The 24922-nt window shown below is 44.6% G+C and overlaps 1 pseudogene; it reads left to right on the plus strand.

Annotated features, from left to right (window-relative positions):
* The first annotated feature begins 397 nt into the window (after positions 1 to 397).
* The window catches only part of LOC144828010 (endonuclease/exonuclease/phosphatase family domain-containing protein 1 pseudogene), a 41789-nt pseudogene continuing 17264 nt past the window's right edge, over positions 398 to 24922 (plus strand).

Consider the following 24922-nt stretch of genomic DNA (forward strand, 5'->3'; position numbering starts at 1 on the left):
AGGGGGGCTTAAACAGGTGGATTCGATGTCAGTTGGTGGTCAATCGACCATCTCAAGCCCACTAAATCTATTTGTCGTCGGGATGTTAAACCAAGGTTCCCAACGGGGCCGTTCTCTATAAGTCATCCTTTGTACGGGGGGCCTCCAGTCGCCCCATCCGCCACTCTGCTGACGAGATCCCACTAATTGCCATGGGTAATCTTGATCATATTGTCTAGGGGGCCCTTGATATTCTGTGTTATGGAAATCGGTATATCGAGGAGCAGGAGCGGACCATGAGGGATCATAATCCTGGAAGAAGCCTTTTGGTTGCCTTGCAGGGTAAAAAAAAGATAAACGTTTAAGGCTAATGCCTCCGCTTACACCCGTATCTTCCCCAGAGCAAATATACTCTGCGATGCGGATGTCCTCGAAGGTAACCAGGATACAGTCCCCAGGAATCGATTTCCTTGTTTTGCCAACCCATGGGACCCTCCGAACAGACAGGATTCTTCCGTTCCAGTTTGATGGGAGGGGACGATTATTTTGTAGCCAGTGCTGTACCTTATTTTTAAGGGACCAGGCCGGTTCCGCGTTGCGGTCTGTGGTTGCTGGAACTCCAATCATGACCGCAACGTGGGGCGAAGCCTCGGGTGGTAAGTCCACTGGGGGTCTACCCTCCCCGGCCCCTCTGGGGGTGTTTCTATGGGCTTTGGAGGGTGGAGAAACAGGAGCAGGTACTGAAGGGGCCAGGGGTTTTGATGTTATCTTGGGGGTAGCCTTATTTGCGTCCACTGGATTTGGTGCAGGTGAGATTAAAGGTTGAGAGTTATCTTGTATCAGGGGGGAAGCAGCATTCGCCACTGTGTTCAAGGTGCTCTTGGGGATCGAGCGAGAAAGTTTTGCAGGTTGTGTGGTAAATAAATAATTTATTACCGGATCTATTTTTCAGAATAATCAATAAACAGGTAGCTCAATAAATAAGAGTCAAGATTCGAGGTAGCTGGAGTTTACAGGCTTTAATAGGCATAAAGGACAGGAACAGGACAGCCTGTACGGGAATAGGATGGCAGCTGCCGGGGGCAGGATCTGGGAATAAATGCGCTAGGCTTGGGCAACTTTTAGTAACAGTTCACAGTATATATATCAAAACAATTGCATTACATTCAATACAGTAGGCGTAGCAGTAGGCGTGACTCGTAGCAGTCGTGAAAGATAAGGACAAAATGAAGTAACAAGAAGGCGTGTACAGGGCGTATACATAGACATGTGATGTAAACGTAACAGAATATGTCATAAACGGGGCGGAAACATGGAGGGGGCTACCTAAGCAGCTGGGACCTCTAACCTAGTGGTGCGCGCAAATGGGCAATGACGTGTTACCAGGGAGAACTGGGGGCTATGACTTCTACGCTAGAAGAGGAGACTAAAGTCTGGAGTGTCAGAGCGACATGTACCCAAGGCATATCTAGTATCTGGTGTTTAGAGTACATGTTGATAGAATCCAAAAGTTATCAGGGCAAAGGCTAATGGACACTAAGACTGGTGCGTGCATAATTCTATATGTATTGTGTGTGCGAGGAATATTCTATGAATATTAATACAGTATTTCTCTTGCATGGAGACGTAAAGGCTAGACTATGACGGAAACTATTGATGCGATTCAGTAGCTTAGGAATGCAGAGAAGGAGGGCTGAACTGATAACTAGAAACATAACATATTCTTGGCAGACTGGGAGGCAGAGCCAGGCCGGGCCGGGCACTGCGTGGCAAGAAGTAAGCTAAGGGTCAGGGATACAGGTGGGGGCTGTATCGCTCCTCGGAGAGGGTTCAGGAGACAGGAGCTGAATCTGAGTCCGGGCCCTTTTGAGGCCTAGAAACGGGGACAATTCAATGAATTAACGTGCACACTGTAAAATGTGGCAACGCAGGTTTACATAGGCCTGATATTCGTTGTTTTCACGAAGACTGGAAACTGGCATACTAGAGATGGACACAACTGTAATTGCGTCTTTAATCGATCAGAGGGGAATACATGCATATCGATCATGCACATATAGCATAAGATGGGGAACACGTAGGCACATATAACATGGCAAAATTTACTTTTCCACATTCCCTCCTTGTGCCCTACGTTTCCATCAGGAAACATCTATATTCATGATACCATCTATCATTTCATATAGCATCATTTGCTCGTCTCGAATTGTCTTGGAACGGGATCTAGGACTAGGAATACAAGAGGTAGCACACATGCCGCAAATCGCAGGGCCACATTGTATACAGAGGCAGCAACTGAATATGATCATTACTGCAATACCTAGGAATGACAATACTTTCCATCCCCAGGCAGATATAATACTCCAGAACCAACCGGACCATGTCCAGGTGCCTGGATTCTGGTGTAACTGATGGGCAATTTTATGAAGTCTGGTTATAGCTGAATAAACAGACGGCGCGTTATTAGGAATGAAAATGCAGCAACTAGACCCGATGACTCTACATGCTCCTCCTCTATCGGCCAGTATGACGTCAAGAACGAGACGATTTTGGAGCACGACAAATCTCATAGCAGATTGTTCTTCGGTTAAGTTACCTAGAGCAGAAGTAGTCTCATTCACTACTGCTTCGAGGGTTCTGGTTAGTCTACGTATTAACTTACTATTCTGGACAGGGCCTATAAAGAAGAAGAAACCTTTATTAAAGTCTTGATACTGTTCTAGAGTAGTTTCAGTTTGATCGACAATTGGGGACTCAATCTCCCTTCTATGTCTGACGTGTACTAGATGTGTGTTTCTGTGATAATCGGATGGGGCTAGAAAAACTGGTGGCAGTAGGAAGGCAATGTAACATGTTCCATCCCAATCGAGGGGCAGACGAACATATGCGGTCTGACCACAAACAAAATAAGAATGACGTGAGGTTTTGAAAATAGATTTCCCACTGTCACTATACTCGACAATAGTAGTACAATCACTATGTCCTACATGTGCGGAACCATTCTTTCTGACACATAATTCGCCTTTGACTGGTAGTACTGAAATAGCAGGCAAATCTGGAGTAGTCTCAGACTGAACATTCAGGACCATAAAATTCGAAGAATAATTACCTAAATCATATACTTCATTTTCTAGATCTAACCCTGTTCTATGGGGGAAACCTTGCTTGTCTGGAAAACATGTTTTATTCAGAAGGGACATATCATTGGAGGATGACGTTAACGTGGACCATGCTCCACACGAACCATTATGTGAAAATGGATAAGGAAAGAATGGCAGAACTCCCTTCGGTGTCTGGAAAGGGGGGAGTCGACCACACACCCAACAATTAGTAGCATTGCTGGTCTGGTGTGAATAGTGTAACATTCTGATAAATGTATTATTTCGCATAGCAAGACGATAGGATAGCTCGTGAGGAGGCAGATCACTAAATGTGTGCTCTACTGTAGCATTAGGAAACTTATTTACATGTGAGACTGGAAAACATAAATGTAAAGCATAACTTGTGCAGGTAACCATAAGACTCAAAAATAGCAAAAACTTAGAATGATAATACATCGTATAGAGTTTTGACTAACTCTCTCACTATGGGGGTCTATCTCATACATGTCAGAGACCTGTCTAACCGTTTCACCCGAGAGGGACTTAGACAATTAAACTGGCTGACTTATTTTACTAGACCGGAGTTTCTCTTTATACTCCTGCTGCGGAGTTTTCTCTAACAGAGGAACTTTATGTTCAGAATCAAGTTCGGAGTCTGGTTTTAGGCAGTCTTTAGTAATAGGACAGTCCTTAGCAAAAGATTTTTCACGAAGTCCATGGAATTTTTTGACGTGGGACAGGTGGACCCATCCTTTCCTGCCCTCCAACTTCACTGCTGTCCTTGTAGTTAATAAGACCATCCGAGGCTCCTTCCAGCGGGGCTCCAGCGGACTTGAACGATCAAAATTCCGCACCAACACGAGGTTGCCTGGAATGACTTCATGCGGTTTCACCTCGGTGTTGTCTGGAAATGCGGCGGCAACCTGTGAACGACAAGAGTGTAGGGCAGACATCAAGGAAGCTAGGTAATCTGTCAGCATATTACTGGAAACATCTGTAATACTGCGGGGTCTAGGTGTACCCCACATGTTTGGGGGGCGGCCGAATACGACCTCATACGGGGACAGACCTGATCTGGAATGTGCAACCATCCTCATGTAGAATAGAGCAACTGGCAGGGCAACTAGCCAGTCTACACCTTTCTCTTTACATATTTTGGCAATGCGAATTTTCAGGGTCTGATTATGTCTCTCTACGAGACCGGCTGCTTCAGGATGGCGCACACAATGGAACTTCCACTGGTACCCTAACAGAAGGGAAACATGTTTCATAAGCTCAGATGAGAATGGCTGGCCGTTATCAGAATACACGACCCTAGGGAGTCCATAGCGGGGAAAGAATTCACGGACCAACTGCCTGGCAGTGGTCGCTGCTGTGTAATCTGGAACTGGATATGCTTCTGTCCACCTGGACAAAGCGCATACAACTACGAGGACATACTTGAAACCTCGACATCGCTCCATCTGAATATAATCCATCTGGAGGACTTCAAAAGGGTGGTCAGGAGGTTGGAATCCACCTTGTTCCACCGGGACACTTTTACCTGGATTGAACTGACAACATATCATACAGGTACGGACTTTCTGCTTGGCTGCAGCTCGTAAGTGCTTGTTGAACCAAAGGTTCTGAATACTGTCTAACATAGCTTTTTCTCCTAGATGTGCTGGACTATGTGCGGTATTAATAATGACTTGAACCATAGAGTCGGGGAGAAACCATGTGGCTTTTCCCTTCGTCAACCATCCTTGATCTGTCTGGACCCCTCCTTGTTCGGACCATTTCTTGATTTCTTCGGGAGTAGCATGTAACTGTATGTCTATGACATCTTGTGTAGGGTCTTTAACTGTCATACAAGTAGTCGGATCTGGAGTGAGTGTCTGTGTCGGAATGTCTGGGGTCTGAGCTGTAAGCTTAGCTGTTCGATCTGCTAGATCGTTACCTTGGGAAATAATGTCAGTAACTTTCGTATGTGCTTTGCACTTCATGATAGCGATAGCTGTCGGTAAATGTATTGCATCTAACAGAGCTTGAATGAGGAGACCATGCTGAATCTTGGTTCCATGAGAAGTCATGAAACCTCTCTCCTGCCAGAGCACTCCAAAGTCATGTACGACTCCGAATGCATAACATGAATCTGTATATATGTTTACTTTCAGGTTCTTGGCACGTATGCAGGCTTGGGTCAGAGCGACTAGCTCTGCTGCTTGAGCAGACAGGATGTCAATACGGTGTGTTTCTATAACTTCAGTTTCAGTAGTCACTGCATACGCGGCTACTAGTTCTCCTGTACTTGTTCTCATACATGAACCATCCACATAAAGTGTCAGGTCGGGATTAGGTAATGCAATGTCTGTCAGGTCTTGTCTTGGCTTGGTCATAGTGTTAACAACTTCCACACAGTCATGTGTGGCAGGATTTGAAGTAACTGACGGTAACAGTGTAGCAGGATTTAGAACGTTGCAGCGTCTGATTTCTATGTGTTGCTGGAACAGTGTCAGTTCATAACCTGTTAAACGTGCAATTGTCAAGTTCTGAGTCTGTGTTCGGTTTAAAAGAACTTCCACGGAGTGTGGAACTTGTACTGTCAGGGAGTGTCCTAACACTATGGAATCACTTTGTCTGATTGCTAGAGCTGTGGCTGCAACTGACTTGAGGCACGCAGGCAGAGCCTGGGCTACTGGATCTAATGTGCTCGAGAAATAAGCACAGGGCTTGTACTGTCCTGCTTGATCTTGTGTGAGAACAGATAATGCAGTACCATCACGTTCTGTGACAAAAAGTGTAAAAGGCTTACTGTAGTTCGGTGTGGCTAGAACGGGTGCTTGGCATAAGGCTTTCTTTAATTCATTAAAAACAAGTGTATGTTCCTGGGTCCAAGGGAGGACAGTCGATACGGCTGCCTCCTGTGTCGTTAACTGCATCAGTGGCTTGGCTAGAAATGCATACTGAGGAATCCATTGTCTGCAATAAGAAGTGAGGCCAATAAAAGCTCGTACCTCCTTCTGTGTCTTGGGCTGTGGAAGACTCGCTATTAACTGGATACGGTCTGGTGTCAACTGCCTACCCCACTTGGACAGTAAGTGGCCTAAGTAGATCACTTGCTGGACACAGAATTGTAATTTAGAAGGGGACACCTTGTGCCCCTGCTCGGCCAGGAAATACAGAACTGTAAGCGACGCACGCTCGCAGTCACGTTCAGAACGGGCCGTGATCAGTAGATCATCGACATACTGGAGCAGGGCAGTGTCAGTTGGCATGTGAATATTGTCTAGTTGTCTCTTAAGTGCTTGACTGTAAATACTAGGACTTTCTGTGAAACCTTGAGGAGCTCGTGTGAATTTATAGCTCCTTCCATTTAAACAAAAACCGAAAAGGTACTGGCTGTCTGGATGAATCGGGACACTGAAAAATGCATTCTTGAGATCGATAACTGTGAAAAATGTAGCTTCAGAATCAATGGCTGTCAATAGAGAAGAAATATCTGGGACTACTGGATACTGGGGTATGATACATTTATTAAGCTCTCGAAGGTCAATCACTAATCGATATACTGGAGGTGCATTTGGATCAGTACGTTTCATGACTGGAATGATAGGAGAATTACATACATTGGAGTCAGTTTCTACAACCACTCCTTGAACAATAAGCTCGTCAATAATTTTGGATAAGGCTGCTACAGCCTCAGGTGGCAATCTGTACTGTCTGATTCGTGGCAAGACTATTCCTTGTTTGAGAGTCACACGATGGGGTGTGATGTGCATACATCCTACATCAGTTGGACCTTGCGCCCATAAATGCTGCGGGACATTCAGTAATCTTGGATCAAAATCACGTAATACATAGTGACCTTTAAAATCTCTCAAAAACAAACGGACCCCTTCTGGGGAGCAGCAAATTACTGCACCTAATTCTTTCAGTGTTTTAATGCCTAACAAATTTTCTGGACATGACTTCGTAAGTAACAAATCAGTAGTTCGGGACAATGGACCAACTTCTAGGGAAACTGGTTTCGAAATTACATTAACAATAGGCTTTCCTGAAAATCCAAGGGAAATATTTTTAGAGCCTGAGAGCGGAGCCCCTGGAACCTCGTCATGACTGATAGTAGTCCTACTTGCCCCTGTATCAATCAGAAACTTTCTGTCTTTCCCTAATACTTGACTGTGTACATAGGGACCCTCTTGATCTACAGGTATCTCGATGAGAGGCAAGCCTACCTCCCTCTCTAGGCTGTTTCATGAATACTGTTGATACTCTGGATACTCTGACTGAGCATACTGGTACATTTGCTGTGTAACATGCTGTGTTGCAGCGATTGGCTGCGGTGCTGGAACTGTCTGTTGTGCATTCTGGGGTGACTGAGAAGTCTGTGGAACTTGTTCTTGTCTAGGCGGACGTGGTCTTTCTTTAGTCTTACCAGTAACTATGTTGTGTTTCAGAACTGCACACTCGTTTATAAAATGACCTGGCTGTTTACAGTAATTGCAAGTCCCTTTAACGGGAGCTGCAGGATGACTGGCTTGACTCGGACCCCTCTTCTGACTGTCTTGTGGAACAGATTGTGCAACTAATACTTTCATTTTCGTATCTTTCATACGTCTCCTTTCATGTTCTTGCTCTTCCCTGATTCTGTTCTGGTGATACTGGAGCATCTGGAGCATTTGTGACGGGGTATTAGCTTGCCAGGTACTTTCGACTTTCAAAACTCGATTTTTAACTTGTGGACTTGAATTCTCGACTAATTTAGTAACAAAAAGATGAGGGTACGACTCGCTACTCGTCTTCAAACCACTGTTAATAATAAAACATTTTTCAAATCTAGAATAAAAATCACTAGTGTCTTCATCCTGTTTCTGTTTACATGCTGAGATTGCATCCCAATCTTCCTTTTTCGTGGCTAGTAACCTTGGCAAAACTTGTATCAATAACTCGGGCAATTCTTTACATTTGTCCCCAAGACCAGTACCTGGTACTCGTATATTATCTTCAGCTTCTAGAGCTGTCCAATCAATCTTTTTCTCTCCCACCTCCCATTCTTTTTCCTTGAGTTTTTCATATACCCCTGCGGGCAACAGGACCTTTAACATTTTAATGATATCTGGATACGTGTATTCTCCCATACGGAGCATGTCTTTTAATTCTCGATGGAACCCTGCTGGATCTTTGTCGTGACAGGGAATTAATTTCTTCATCTCTAGGAGTTCCATCTTGGTGATAGGGGTGTAAACAAATACTCGTTGCATTTCACCACCCGCTGTCCTAACTGGGTGTACTTCTCGTAACGGATGCTGTCTATCTATGTAAAATGGTTTACTTTCTGGAGGTGAGACGTGAGCAAAATGCGGATTCAAAAACGTCCTATATTTGTGGCGCTGTTCTAAAATGACACTAATTAAATCGGTACCTAGACCTCTCCATCTATACTGGAGTAACTCGTTCAGAACATCATGTAACGGACCTGGATCCGAATGTTGTCCCTCATACAGTGTAATGAGGTGCTGGATCATATACATACCCACCAGTCGCTGCTCGGCTGGGGGCAGTTTCAGAAACATTTGTGCCACTATTTCGTCTGGAAAAGTGGTAGAATCAGTAATCCATCGGACTGCTGATCGGGCTAGTTCTTGTTCATGCATGGTACTAAGTTCACTGTAACCGATTCGTGATTTCAGAATGTGATCGGTAGCTTGAAATACTTGCTCAAGAGAACCTTGTTCTGGTGCTGGAAGAGGAAAAACTTTCTTGTGATCTAGGCGTGAATGTCGGTCGGGAAGTCTAGTACTACCTACATACGCTATTCTGGTGGGATTCTCGTCGTCTACCTCTTCAGTAGAAGAGTTGTCTTCTTTCTCACTTACTTGTGCTGCTTTTCGTTTCTCGTGTAACTTTATTATTTCCCTACGGATCTTCCTATACATACTGTCTATACAGTTCTGTGTCTTGTGTCTTCCCTCGGCTATATGATCACTCCATCTTGTCAGGACTTTCATTTCGGTCGAATCTTTAGTTGGATAATCTTGTTCCCTTATTAAACAATTAATTAGAAACTTTAATAGCATGAGCTGGATCTCGACTTTTCTTTGAGACATGGCTTCGCCAATACTTTCTGGATCTACTCCTGTACGGATGAAACGATATATTCTGTCTAGATATTCTTTCATATTCGGTAGGGTGTCCAAATATTCGGTCACCCGTCTTACACGCAATGAATACAGGACCATATCATCATCGCCTGGGACTGGATCATAACGGCATTCGGTAAGAGCTCGCTTGATATCTGCAACTGACTGATGTTTGGGCGAACGCTGTAACGCTCGGGCATGTAGCTCGAGTAATGTCACACGTTTGTGTTGAGGCGGGGTTCCAGGAGGACTTCCCCCCGAGGCCCCTAAACTAGAATCGTCGGTGGGTACTGTACGTGCTGGTAGAGTGACTGATGTAGCGGGTACTTGTACTGTGGGCTGGACCGGGGGTACCGTAACAGGTGCTGCAACGGGTGCCCCGGTGGCTGGAGGAACAGGAATTACATTATTTACGGGAGCTGGCGGAACAGGATTTGCATATTCTGGGACTGTGTCGTCCAAATATCAGCTGCGGTCGGTTTGTGACGTAGCTTAATCGGAACTAATGGCGGCGGGAAATTACATGGTGCTTCCGGGGTTGCTTTCGGCAAGCCCTCGGCAAGAAGAGGATACATACCCTTAATAAGGGCATTTCTCTGTCTGTCGGACTGTTCGGCTTTAACTCGTTCACCTACTTCGATTAATTCCCTTTCTTGGGCTCTTTCTGAGGATTCCCTACTTAATTCTGTCTTTCTGATTTCTTTTTCGGTTCTTCTGTGAGATTCTTTGCGCCATAACTCGATGGCATCTTTCTGGGACTGTCTAGATTTCTTTTTCCATAATACTTCTTTTACTCGCATGATGCACTCGGCATCCCATGTACCTGACACGGGCCATCTATATTTCTCTTCTAATTCCTTGGTGTACTCCACCCATAAGTCTAGATATAATATGGCACTTATGCCATGTTTATGATACATAAAATGACCTGGACTGTCCCTCGGCGGGACAGGAACTGCTTCCTCGAGCAGACCTTTTCTAGTTTTTAACTGACGTAACCTCGAAAATAGAGGCATAATTTAGGCTGGAGTCTGGACACAATACAATACACGATAAACACAATAATAACTGAAAAACGAATCACTCATACCACGACATTGAAAACACATGAAATAACATTTAAAATAACAGTTCGGACAGAATATTACCTGGTATACTGAGAACAGAACACATGAATTTCTCGAGAACAGAACTTACTAGAATGACTAGATGTACTGCTAAAACAGTACGAAACTTACCGGTCCCATAAAGAGACACGTCAGGACCCACATCCACCTAGGTGAACACTTCGTGTTGGATCTGTGTACCCAAACCCACGGACCAGAGACAATTAATTGACCCTGTATAGATACTACCCCAGCAACGGTACTCACCGGGCAGCAAGAACGGAAGGCCTCGGACTGGACTGGACTGCTACGACGACGGACGGACGAACTTCGGACTTCAGTTACAGGTGGGCCTCTGGATACCTCGGACCTTGGACTCTTGGCTTGGGCTCTGGTCGGGACTCGCCGCGTTCCTCACCGCCTCGTCTGGACGCTGGACCGCAACCTCCGTCTCCTCCGTGGGCCTGAGGGATACTTGAAGCAGAAATATCTGCACGTGCACGGTATGGTTCCGTCACGGCTGCAGAGGATCAGGAGGCCTGCGTGGCTTCTCCGGCGCGTGGGGAAAGGGCAAGTCCCTATTCGGGCGCCATTATGTGGTAAATAAATAATTTATTACCGGATCTATTTTTCAGAATAATCAATAAACAGGTAGCTCAATAAATAAGAGTCAAGATTCGAGGTAGCTGGAGTTTACAGGCTTTAATAGGCATAAAGGACAGGAACAGGACAGCCTGTACGGGAATAGGATGGCAGCTGCCGGGGGCAGGATCTGGGAATAAATGCGCTAGGCTTGGGCAACTTTTAGTAACAGTTCACAGTATATATATCAAAACAATTGCATTACATTCAATACAGTAGGCGTAGAAGTAGGCGTGACTCGTAACAGTCGCGAAAGATAAGGACAAAATGAAGTAACAAGAAGGCGTGTACAGGGCGTATACATAGACATGTGATGTAAACGTAACAGAATATGTCATAAACGGGGCGGAAACATGGAGGGGGCTACCTAAGCAGCTGGGACCTCTAACCTAGTGGTGCGCGCAAATGGGCAATGACGTGTTACCAGGGAGAACTGGGGGCTATGACTTCTACGCTAGAAGAGGAGACTAAAGTCTGGAGTGTCAGAGCGACATGTACCCAAGGCATATCTAGTATCTGGTGTTTAGAGTACATGTTGATAGAATCCAAAAGTTATCAGGGCAAAGGCTAATGGACACTAAGACTGGTGCGTGCATAATTCTATATGTATTGTGTGTGCGAGGAATATTCTATGAATATTAATACAGTATTTCTCTTGCATGGAGACGTAAAGGCTAGACTATGACGGAAACTATTGATGCGATTTAGTAGCTTAGGAATGCAGAGAAGGAGGGCTGAACTGATAACTAGAAACATAACATATTCTTGGCAGACTGGGAGGCAGAGCCAGGCCGGGCCGGGCACTGCATGGCAAGAAGTAAGCTAAGGGTCAGGGATACAGGTGGGGGCTGTATCGCTCCTCGGAGAGGGTTCAGGAGACAGGAGCTGAATCTGAGTCCGGGCCCTTTTGAGGCCTAGAAACGGGGACAATTCAATGAATTAACGTGCACACTGTAAAATGTGGCAACGCAGGTTTACATAGGCCTGATATTCGTTGTTTTCACGAAGACTGGAAACTGGCATACTAGAGATGGACACAACTGTAATTGCGTCTTTAATCGATCAGAGGGGAATACATGCATATCGATCATGCACATATAGCATAAGATGGGGAACACGTAGGCACATATAACATGGCAAAATTTACTTTTCCACAGTTGGGTTGCCTTATTCTGTGCTAATGCGGGTTTCTGGGGAAGGTTTACTGGCTGTATGGGGGGATGGTTTATCTGGGTGATTCCCCGTATATTTTGTGCCCCTGCTGGTTGGATTTGTTGGTGAAGTTTCGCAAGCTTGCCTATCTGAATCTCCAACTGAATTAATCTATTTGCTATTGGTTGGAGGGATGTTTTGAATAGGTCTGCAATCTTCATTAGAAATTGAGTTTCTTCAGCGTTTCCTGGGCCCCTATTTATAGGTGGTGGAGTTGGGGAATCTAGGTCGATAAGAGTAGGGGTGTCGTGCTCGTTATGATGTATTAGAGCAGTGACTACTAAGTGGTCTGCTCTGGGTAGTGACTTCTGCGCGGCGCTTGGTATGTGATGTGACATGTTCAGGCTAGAATTGGCTAAATCGTCATTTTTCTCGCTTACCGCGCCCTCCCTCCTTCCTCTTTCGCTGGATTTCTCTAATGGGGACGTTTGCGTGGGGGATTGTTGTGGGAGGTCTGGGGATCTCTCCAAGTCAGTGCTTAGTTGCGAATCAGCAAGTTGGGACACAGATAGATCCACATTATTTGGGAGACTTTGCCTCCCACGACGCTCCCTCTCTCCCTCCTTGTTTTTCCCTACCGCAACTGGTGTTCTTGCGTCGGCCAGGTTACCCAAGGAAGATCTCTTGGCAAATGCAAGATCTAAAGACACTCTCTCTTCTATCAATGAAATGCTTTGGTCTATGAACGTGTTAGCTTTAGTTATGAACTCGTCCATAGGACCAAGCAATGTACTGACACTACCTGGGGCCTTGGATTTGGATTTGTTCCCTCCTGTAACTACCATGATTATGAAGATTAAAATAGATAAATAGATTAATTTATGGGTGTCAAATTAAGGGAAATGGCCCAGTCCAGTCTCGAAGGTCCTCGAACGGCCTCAAACGGCCCAGTCTTTGCCCAGTCTTCGCCCGGGCTGCATCCCGCGCTGCGGGAATTAGGGATTGTGATATAGGGGGCGTGATGGGCGGGGGGCGGGCCAGCAGGGAGAGCGGACCGGAAGCTAGCCGTCGGTCTTGCAGGGACTTCTGGGTATTGAAGTCCCCGCACGCTCGCAGCCCCGCTGTAGCCTCACGCCCGGTTCCGCCTTACCGCCACAGAAGATGGTCCCAGGAGAAGTTATCCCGTCACCCACAGGGCGAAGCGGCACCCGCGAAGCGGGTGCGGCGAGAGGTAGAGATGGTGCGCTGATGCGCTGATGCGCTGAAGAAAGTGCTGCTGTGCCTCGCTGGTTAAGACCAAGAGCCTCCGCTGTCAGAGAAGTAAGTGCCACCAGGTAATTCTGTGTTGGTGAAATATTACAATACCCTGTTAGTGCACATTTTTCAAATATACATGATTATGTGAAGGAACGTTCAGGTCTATAAAGCTGAATGTTTCGTGTTCTAATCATGTATGTTTGGAACATTGGCACTAACAGGGTGCAAGGTAAAGGTTTCTGTGCCATATCATTGAGTATTTTACTAATTCAGATTTTGTAAATATTTCTCTAAAACAGAACTAACTGTTAGAGAATACTGTACAACCTTTGTCCATAAATGCATGGCCCAGAGGAAGATCTTGTCAAATGTGGTTACGGGCTGAGACACCAGTAAATTGTCGTCTTTGCGGCGAAGGTGAAGAAAACATAGTGCATCTGATAACCATTTGCAGGGAACTACTACAAGATCGACGGGACCTCCTGAGACAGCTCTTTAACAGAAAACGGATTTTGTCTTACAGGCAAGCGGTGCTGGCATGCTTTAGCGGCAATGATATCCAATTGAGCTGCCAGATGGTAAAATTCTTAGCAGGGACCGAAGCTTGACTCAAAAAACAAACAGAAACTCATGGAGACAGGAGTACGGTTGCAGGGGAGAACACAGTTTCATGACCCATTCGAAGAAAAGCTCCTGAATACCCCAGCGAAGAAACAGAAAGAACAGCATCGCCATTTGAAGCTTTTTGATCCAAGACACTACATCTGAAGGGGCGACGGTCGTGATTTTAAAATCACTCTGTTAATGAATAATTTTTGGTATCACATGTTTTAAACTTTTGTCAGTTCGAAACTAGGATAGCTTAAGATCATGTGGTGGATTATCTCATGCCGCCCCCTTGTACCAAAGGTTCTAATAACTAGCCGGGCGGAAAGGGAGATTGAGCAAACTTAATTTACTCCGGGGGGCTAACCCTAGCTCCTCTGCAACAACTGTCAATGCCCTTTCCCGTAATAAGTCCTCCTCACTTCTTAGTCCTTTGCCAGGCCTCTTCTGGCAAGGAGCTCTGTTTCTGAGCTCCAAATGCCATTTTTTTGAGGCACTGCATCCTCTTTTAAGGATAATTTGGGAATTAAATACCCTCTGTCTCTTACCTCATGCAGGGCCGAGATTGTCAAGACGACTAAACTCGGAAATATATGTAAATCAAGCATCTAAACACACACTTAAATCATGCCCTGGCTTTTTTTCTAATATATCTGCAAGGCAACCTCGCACATAGAGATATGGCTAACTGGTCTTAAGACCAGAACAGCCTCATATGGGCACTGAGTAATGAAATCGGTCCAACGTCCCCCTGGTCACCTTATTAACGCTCTTAATAATCCGTACGAATGGTACTCTATTCCCTTCCCGACATCCCCTGTAGTAGAAATGGTTCTGATAGGGGAATTTCTGGGCTAGCCTTTATGTTTATTTGAGGCTTATAAATTATTAACCGCATGTTTTATAGTTTTTATTTTGTATTCTGAACAAATAGCCTTTTAGCGTGGAACTATTATTGTAATTTGTTGTCCTCTCTTTTTTAGTTTGAAACTGTGTAAAACGGGGATTGTTTGTAATGGTTTTAATTTACTGCACAATAAATTTTACCTTAACTTACCTAACTGTTGGAGAATACTGTACAATCTTTGTCCATAAATGCATGGCCCAGAGGAAGATCCCGTCAAATGTAGTTCCCAAAGAAGACCAAATCACATAGGCATGGCATTGGAGTTTTGGGGTGCAACTATCAAAAGGGATTGAGTACCTTAATTTCGGACTGATGGATAATTATTAACACCCACTCAAGGAGGATACATTTAAAAGAAGTTCATGTTGATTGATCACTGCTCGGTCAGGTTGTTTGAACACTCTTTTCCTTTTTGTGTCTCTGGATTACTTTGTACTATTGTGTTAATTTATTACTAATTAGATTCTATTCATTGTCTTTATTGATTAGGCACTTTTTTGTGAGAGGTCTTAAACTAATTGCCAATTGATGTGTTTTATCTACTCATGTAATAGAAGCACTAAACAAAATCCTGTGTTCAATAATTAAAGAAAGGCTTTGAATGTATTGAAAATAAATTTAATACAGATTAGATGAAAAATCTTAGCTGATTTTGAATCACATTGACATTAAAGATGGTGAATGAAGGTAATGTTTCTATGTTATACTAAATGACTTAATAGGGTCAAGCCCCATTTTCTGTAGGCTGTAGTATTACTTAACATTCTACAAAATGCAGTTTATGAATGGGTCCCTTTGAATTCAATGTAGAGGAAAAGTGGCACTTCCATCGCATAAATGAAAATGAGGATTGAATGAAAGATTAATTAGAATTTGGAAGGAAATAAAAAAATTTTACATGAAAGGAAAGCACTGCCTCTGCAGCACTTCCATCGCATAAATGAAAATGAGGATTGGATGAAAGATTAATTAGAATTTGGAAGGAAATCATTTTTTTTACATGAAAGGAAAGCCCTGCCTCTGTGCCAGAGTCCGATTTGAGGAAAACAGATTTGGGAACTCTGAGTACACTGATTTTGTATGAGAGAAATCATGAAAGACAACTCATTTCAAGAATTGAGAATATTGACTAGACTTAGGGCCATATGTATGAAAGTTTGGTTTTGCGATTCTCAAATAGTGAATTTTAGAGAATCGCTATTTGAGAATCGCAAAACAAGATGTATGTAGGATTTGCAAAAAGATTTGCAAATCCTACATAGTCCTTAATTCTGAATCGCAAAGTGCGATTTGCAATTAAGGAAACCCTCCCCATTCATTCCTATGGGCCTTTAGGCTCATCGGAATGAACGGAAAGACATTCTCAATTTACGATTAGCAATTAGAGAAACGCAAATTGAGAATGCAATTTCAAGGTTGCAAGGGTGTCAAAAGGACACCCTGTTGCTCCCCAGAAATAAGCATGGGTGCACATGTGGCGCACATACATGCCCTAAGGGCATGTATGTGCGCCACATTGCACTTTGAAAAATCCACACAAAAAATGAAATTTTCAAAGAAATCGCAAATTGACACCAACTTGAAGTTGGTGGTAATTTACGATTCCTTAAGGTCAAATTGCACTTTTTCTGTGCTTCTTAAATGCAATCGCAAAATAGGGAATCACAAATTTTGCAATTCCTTATTTTGCAAGGCAGTTTTTCATTAATACATACCACTAAGCTCAATTGCGATCTGCGAATTTCGGCGTTTGCGAGCGCAATTTGGAATGATACATATGGCCCTTAATTCTCAAAAGAAAAATACATTTTTAACTAACAAAAGCACTTTAGGGTTATGTGGGGAAACATCACTGGAGAGAACTTTTCGGAACAATAATTGAACATAAAGAGATGCTCGTCTCACAGATAGGAGGGCCATAGTTATGTAAAGAACCAACTCGAGAGTGAACATTTTTAAGTACAATGACTGAATTGATTTTGAATGAGAAAACGTGTTTTTTACTTGATATAAGCAGCCTGTACTTGTGTAAAGAATCACAACCCAAAAGCGACCTTTTTTGGGTATATTAATTGAGTTGAATATGTAACAGTTAAAGTAATGTAACGGTCTGCTTGATTTGAAATGCTAATATTCTGTATGGAAGGAAAAATAATACGTACCTTCCAAAAAATAACCCTATTGCAAAACAAAGACCAGTGTAGGGATATGCAGTGGACCACAAATTGAATAAATCACAATTGGAATATTGAATTGAGTTTGCAAGAGACAATAATATTGTGGAGAGATTTGGGCAAGCCATGGTTATTTGACATTAGCAATCGTTTATGGTTGTTGAAATAGTAACCGAATAAAGATTATTTTGAATTTAACTTGGCAGGAAGCCTGATTGCATTCATAGCCATTTGAATTGAATTAGTGGATATGTTCCAGACAAACAATGTGGGACCCCATGAAGATATTATTGGGACCATTGGCTCTGTTGAGAGAAACATGTATTTACTGCCAGAAATATGAACCTCCAGGGTTAAGGGAGAGAGGACAATTCAGTGTATACTGTTGTGGACAAAACGATCGAAAATGTCTGAGAAAACCCGATTGAAAATGTGTGAGAAAAAAAAACCTTATTCAGTTTTTAGTTGTGTAATGAACTGCAATTTACTACAGTTCTTTTCTCAACAAGTGTTAATTTAATTTATAAAGTAAGCATACATGTCATTGCACCTCTATGTAAGCAAAATATGCATTTGACAGTAAATACCTACACTGTGAAATGTGTGCATGCAAAGGTTGACAGGGAGACAAAAACCTTATACACTTAGAGGCGCCCCTATAGCACCTCGCTGGCATCTTTCAGTGGAAGCTTCTTCACAAGTAAAGGCTAACTGCCATAATGTAAAACATGAAAAAGGACAATGCAAACCTTCATACTATCATTGGCAAGTGTTTGGATGTTGTGTAACGAGAGCAGTTTGTAAAAGTTGTACGAATTTGAAAACATTGCATTAATTCTTGTCTACTATGTCTATTGTACGAGTTCTGCCAAACCTTTTCCTTATCCTTAATAGACATTGTGTCCCCTTCTCTTCTCTCCTTTCTAAATCAACACTGTTGAGAGCACACTGATGCTGGACACCTTTACTAAATGCAGACCTGACAACCATACAATATTTTTATCATAGTGAAAGGAGGGGGATGAGCATTGGAAGGGTGAGCTTTACAGCAGGGAGTGGGACTTTGAAACCATCAGCATCTGGCCTGCCACAGGGATAGGCAAAAGAGAGGGGTTTATAGCCCCGCACTGCCTGAGCAAACGCTAGCACCCTGCCCCCAAAAAGTAATAAACAAAGGTTCCTGAGGTGGCTGCCAACATAGTCAGGAGGTTGCAAAACCCATGATAGGTGTCAGCTACTCAGAGACTTCATACACAGGTTGGAAGCTCACCCTCTGAGGAGATTTCCAGCACACTATTACATATTGTCTCTTCACTAGAACATCATGTGGCAAGGGCTGACATTTTGTGACACAGTGGCATTGTGTGAGTTTGCAGATCTGTGGCTGAGTGATACTCACTACTGACTGATGTGTGCCAGTAAAGACCAAAGAGCGATTGACATATTGAAATCATATTTAGCTGGCTATCCTTACCGTCTACGCACTCTATTGCTACTCATGCACTTTATGAGCATTTTTCAATATCTATTGTTTCACTTTTCTCATGTCTTGTCACTGCAGTGCATTGTAAATTGTGCCGTTTTTAATAGTTCATCCTCACCCATTTCTTGTATTTGTTCCTGCTACATATGTGCTGCTTTGTAATAATTTTCAACAGAATAGTGTTACCACATGGTTGGTATATATACCTTGGTTATTGATGAGTCCTCCGCATTCTGTGAATCTTTTATTTACCATCTGCGAAAGGTTACTGTGACGTTATAGTTAGGCTCAGGTTTTACTCTTACAAAACCAGTGAAATTCAGCAGTTATAGTTAGCTGTACTAACTATAACTTGTGCACCGCAATGCACTGCTTAGGACCTCATATATTACATCACTCATGGCATGGTCAGTGACATCACTGATGACACCTCAAATGACATCACTGATGACATCATCCACAGACCCACTGACACATCCACGAACACCCCATACAATATCTCATACACCCACTCCCACACAACCACTGACATATCCATTCACAGACCCAAACAAACACTTTTACATCTACTGACTACTTGATGGAGCCACTCACACATCCATTCACCCATACAGCCACTAATACATCCACTAACTCACATATACAGGCACTCATGCACTGACTCCCTGACCAATACGCTCATTCACACATCGAGTCATACAGACACTAACATATCCACTCATACCACCTTAGAATCTCTCACACAGCAAATCAGTTACCCATACAGCTACTCACACACCTATGCACTCAGCCATATAGTCACTCACATAACCACTCATCCATACAGTTACTCACACATCCACTCATTTATACAACACCTGCACTCACTCAACTATAAAGTCATTGAGACAAGCACATACTTTCCCATACAACCTCTCTCATTTTCACTCATACAGTCACTTACACCCACTCCCTCACCCATGTTACCTGAGACTGTCTTGGATTACAAGGCCCCTACAATGTCAATGTCCACCTTTTCAAATGGGGTGCTAATGACAGGTTCTTGATTACGAGGAGCTGTCATCTTTTTCCCTGTCTTCTCATCGGCCTGGCAGACTAAGCAAGTCCTACCGAGTGCATCTGAGGAAATCTTCATCCTAGGTCAGTAAAAGTGGGGAACAAACTTTGCAAAAGTTGTGTCATGCCCCAGATGTCCTGCCAGGGGTGTCTCATAAGCCATTCCAGTAGGAAGGCTCTGCACCTCTGGGGAACTTCCAACCCATGGTTTGCCCCATGCACAGGTACCTTAGGCTCTTTATATAGGAGGTCATTCTCCCAATATATGCAGTGATCTCCAGAGGTACCATCAGCTGCCAGGGCTTCAGCTTGCTGCCTCATGCTCTCCAGGATTGGCATTCTCTCCATGCCTTACAGAACTCCTCCCTGGTGGGTTCTCTTTCAGCTTGCTATCCTGCAAGCTCAGTCAGGTCACTGAGGAAGGCAATGTCCTCCCCAGTAGGCTCCAGATTGTCCTCCTCCGGCACCCCATCCACCTCCAGTGTAGGAAATGTAGGGGCTGGATCCCCATGCCCCTTGCCCTCCCGGTCTTGGCATCTGTCTGGGCCTTTTACACAGACTTCAGACCTCTTTGACTCCTATCCTGCACAGCCATGGACCTGGTGGTCACACCATCCCAAGAACTATGCCATCCTACCCCTGGGGATTCCCTCCCCTGGGAGGCTTTGCCCTCCAGGGGCACTGGGGATCACCCTTGTAGTGCCAATACTCCTAGAACTTGGAGGCAAATTTGTTGTGAATGGCTGGATGGTGACTGAGACACTTTCCCTTGAGAACTATTTTGGTGGCCTTGAGAGAACTCCTTCTTTTTATCTCCCCCTCTTTCATCTGGTGGGAATAATGACCACCCTTTGGGAGTCACTCCAGATGTATTTTTGGATACTGGCGCTGACCCGGAGTTCACCCTCCTCAGCAAGCTTCCTAGGGTCAGTCAGCTTGCTATCTACCAGGTGTTGGTGAACATCTATAAAACACATATTGAGCATGTGCTCCTTCAAAACCAGGTTGTACTGCCCAATGAAATCATATATCTTTCTGTCCCTCACCAAGCCCTACATTGCCTTGCTGGAATAGTCTAAGAAGTCCTCCCAGTACTTGTTTGGAGTTTGTGGCTGTCCCAGAACCTCTGTACTTCTCAGTAAGGGTGGGTGGCAGTCTCCGTTCTGCCAGTGGTGCTCGTGGAGTTTCACCACTCACTGACCCGACATAGCGTAGAGCTCGGACAAAACTTTCCAACCGCCAGCAGAGTGAAGTTTGCAGACGAACTTGCCCCAAAAATTTACATTATTCAATGATTGGACTTCCAAGATAGTTCCGATAGTCTGCAGGAGGTGCTGGGCATTGAGTGAGCACAGAGCAACCTTACCACCCAATGAGTGAGGAACAATATGTATAGACAAAATAAATGAGTGAACAACAGAATTGACTACCTACGGGTCTGTCCAATCCCCATGCGGAGCCAATATTATTCACATCAATAGGAGGAGACAAAGGGCAAGACGCTGTAGTTTGGCGGCTAGAAGGGAGCAGGTTGATGATGGCAGTGGTTTTGGGGGCTCCTGCCTCACTAGAGGGTCCTGGGGACAGTGTCTTGCACTGGGGTACAGTAAGTGTTATTTTTCTTTATTCTTTTGGGGGCATGGGAGTTGCACACTTCATGTAACATTTGCATACTACATGCAACATTTGCAAGACAGTTTTCTTATTTAGAAACATTAGACTAAAAATATATGGCTCAAAGCCTGAAGGGTAGAGAGGGTCTTCCACTGCGCTGGAAGAAAAATGGAGGGATACGTCCTCCTGACTATATATTCACACACTCAAAAGTATCCCACCAGGTTGCACTGTACTAACGGGCACTATTCTCTCAATAAAGGTGTTTTCCTACTTTAATTGCTTGCTGGGGTGCAATACTGTTTTGTTTGATAACCCTCACAGGATTTGTAGGTTCAGGGGAACAAGCCTTTGTTTAGCGCATCCTTATATGCCTCTGAGGGTGGAGTTGGGGTCTGTGTGGATATAGAAATGCATGTGTTCGGCGGTGCTGAGCGCATCGTTTTTGCTAGTCGAGACCCTGATGCTGTCCTTGTGGATGATGGCGATTCCTCCTTTGACTCCGTTGGTGTAGTCTCTGCGGGTGATCTTTTAGCTGTCTAGGATGGCTATGGCGATGTTGGGTGCAGAAGAGTTGTTCAAGCAGGTCTCTGTCAGGAAAACGACGTCCGGGAGGTTGTGTTGAGCAGATCCCAGAGCTCGACGGCATGTTTGCGTGCGGAGCGGGTGTTCAGTAGTATGCATCGGAGGTGGTTGAGGTCTTTCTTGGTGGGTGGTTCGTCGGCTCTGTGGCTGGTGTAGCTGCAGTTCCGGCAGGTGAAGGGACCGTGTGTGCGTTTGGGGTGGCCTTGAAGCAGTTGTGGGTCCGTCCGGGGTTGAGAGCGTGCAGAGTAATGGCGTCGTAGTGGCGGCGGTCGTCATGGCCGGTGCGGGGGCCAGGGGTTCTGGTGCTGGGTGCGGTCCAGGTATGGACGGGCGCAGACAGGCTTGCCGCGCGCCAGCAGCACGACCGCTCAGCGTCCAGCATGTATGGAGAGGTGGGAATGAGGAGCAGCTGGGAGACGGGAGGCGGGGGCAGCCAATGGGCAGTCGGAGGCGGAGCCGCAGGGGACGCCGCAGCGGGGGCGTGAGGGGCGACGAAGGAAACAGATGGCAAAAGGGCCCAACAAATGAGGGGGAAACAAGTGACACAGAGGGCAGAAAGGTAATAAAGGGCAAAAAGGTCACAAGAGTACAGGGGGAAACGAGTGGCACAAAAGGCAAAAGATCACAAGAAGGGCAAAAAGGTCACAGAAAAACAGGGGAAACGAGTGGCACAGAAGGCAAAAGGTCACAAGAAAGGGCACAAAGGTCACAAATAACGGGGGGAAACAGTGGCATAGTAGGCAGAAAGGTCACAGAAATGCAGGGGCAGCTAAGCAACAGAAGGCAAAAACGGGCAGAGAGACACGGGGTAGCGAGGGGAGCAGAAGGAAAAACCGGGCAGAGAGACGCGAGGGCAGCGAGGGGAGCGGAAGGGAAACCGGGCAGAGAGACACGGGGCAGCGGGTGGAACAGAGGGAGAGAACGGGCACAGACCACGTACAGGCAGCGGGAGAGACAGAACACAGCAGTCACAGACACAACAATGAAAATGTAGTCACTACAACTGGAGCAATGAAAGAAAATATAGGCAATACAATGGAGGATGAGCAAACCTACGGCCTATCACTGGCCTCCAGGGATGAGGCGCAGGTGATAGCCTGCGGGTGGAGGAGGGCCTCGAACTTCCTCAGCAGCAGCAACTGGGCAGGGAGGCGCAGGCGGTGCTGTGCGGAGGGGGAGCGACCTACCTGGAAGGGTCAAGGGTCGCTCCAGGCCCTACCTGAATTATGTGCAGACAGAACCCTCAGGGTGTTAACAACTTACAGTGTCAACAATTTCACAGGTGTAACAACACTTGTCCCTTCTTTTTAATGACATTCTACTAGGTCCTCAAAAATTAGCTGCTGAAAGACTGACAGGTTTAATATAGAAAAGGCTTTAGAAGTGGTTGATAATGGTATGACCACCTTATTTTCCAGAATGTACTCTCTGGGTAACATAGTGTCATCTACAATAGACATAATACAACATGATATGTCCGCACTACAACACAGGCAGTCTCAACTTAAATAAATGATGCTATTGAGTTGGACACTTCAGACACTTCGTTCTGGTCATGTACCATGGCGACATATTACTGCCACAAGTCTGTTTTCACAATGCCACCTCACATAACAGCAAATACTCATGGCACGCAAAATGCAACTTACACTATTTTACACATAGAGCAGTTAGATAAGTTACCTTTCACTGTTGCTGAAATACCTTCCGTGGATTGAATAATTCAAGTGTTCATTACTGATTTCGACATTCCACTTCCAATACTATCTACAATACCATCAAGTGGGTAGATAGGAAGCATTGGGGGAAGGGTATGGTCATGTGTCTTGTGTTTTACAATTTAGATTCCATTGTCGAAATAGCGGGATGGAAATTTTTCATAGTGGGTCAGTCTGGGAAAGGGCTTTAAGTCAATCCTTAGTGCACAAGGGAGTTTTGCTTCACGGGGCTTGTAATGTGTCAATGGCAAACTTATTGTGCTACTTGAAAGGTTTCCCAGCATCTGTGATCCGTCCAGCTTTCAGATTGCTCTCTAATGGGAATTATTTGATGTTGAAAGATCAAGGTTGCTGCAGAATGAGACTGAGATAGCCTATCATGTCATGATTATTGCCATTGTGGCTTGTTGTACGCTAGTACTGTTTCCACCTGACCATACAGTTAAGGAGGTGACGATTTGGCCTTCGATAAATTAATTTTGGACACTGTGGGGATAGCACACTTTTTTGAAAGCCTGGGGTCTGGTTTGGTGAGCACCTTTCAGACAGTCTAAGGAGTCATTTCTTCATTTATACACTGTGTGCTTGGAAGCGGCTTTGGAGGACTTCCGCTTGTCCTACTCCTGATTGTCAGGACTGAGTTTTTATTTTTTCTACTCCACAATGGATGTCCTATTTCAAGATCAAATGGAACTGGCACTACCACATACACTCCTGTGCTATGAATGCATGGTACAATGTTTCTGCGCTCCCTTGCTTTAGGAACTGAATGAGTACTGGTTCTTTTCCTTTCGGCCTGAGTGGCTATACTGCATGCAACCTGTAGTGCTCTGTCTGCTGTGCACTTTCGAGTGTGACTTGGACTTGTGTCTGGGAACACAAGCAGCTCATCCTCTGGATGTAGAAGTACTGGTGTACCCCTTAAAGGCCCATTTGTATTCGTTCCCCTTTGCGTTTGCCGTTGCTTCTGAACACATTCCATAAGTCTTGCTGGGATGCTTCTGCTCCTGTTAAATTGGATCTTGGCTCTGCGATTTCCTACTGGCTGTGACTACTCCTTCAGCACCTGTAGTGGGGGCTGAATGGAAAACGTTTGCTCCACATACTTGCTCCGGGTGTGCCTTTGGGATCATTGTCTGCAGTTGCTTAGAACAGAAATGTTTTGTCTACCTCTCAGAACTCATAAACAATTTGGAAGTTTTGATTGGTGGGAACCTTTAATTAGACACATTTTTATATTCCAAATTCATTTTCAATCCCATTCCCTTGAAAATCTGTTTTTTATTTGCTTATTTACTTTTAGCTTTCTTAATGTTTTGGCAGCAAACAATATGATTGCCTTTCTTAGATAAAAAAATTGAAGCCTTTATATGGATATATTTATTATATAGTGCTGGTTGGGAATGCTTTTATTTGTGTT

The sequence above is a fragment of the Lissotriton helveticus genome, chromosome 4_1 (genome assembly GCF_964261635.1).
Source record: "Lissotriton helveticus chromosome 4_1, aLisHel1.1, whole genome shotgun sequence".
Classification (NCBI taxonomy): Eukaryota; Metazoa; Chordata; class Amphibia; order Caudata; family Salamandridae; genus Lissotriton; species Lissotriton helveticus.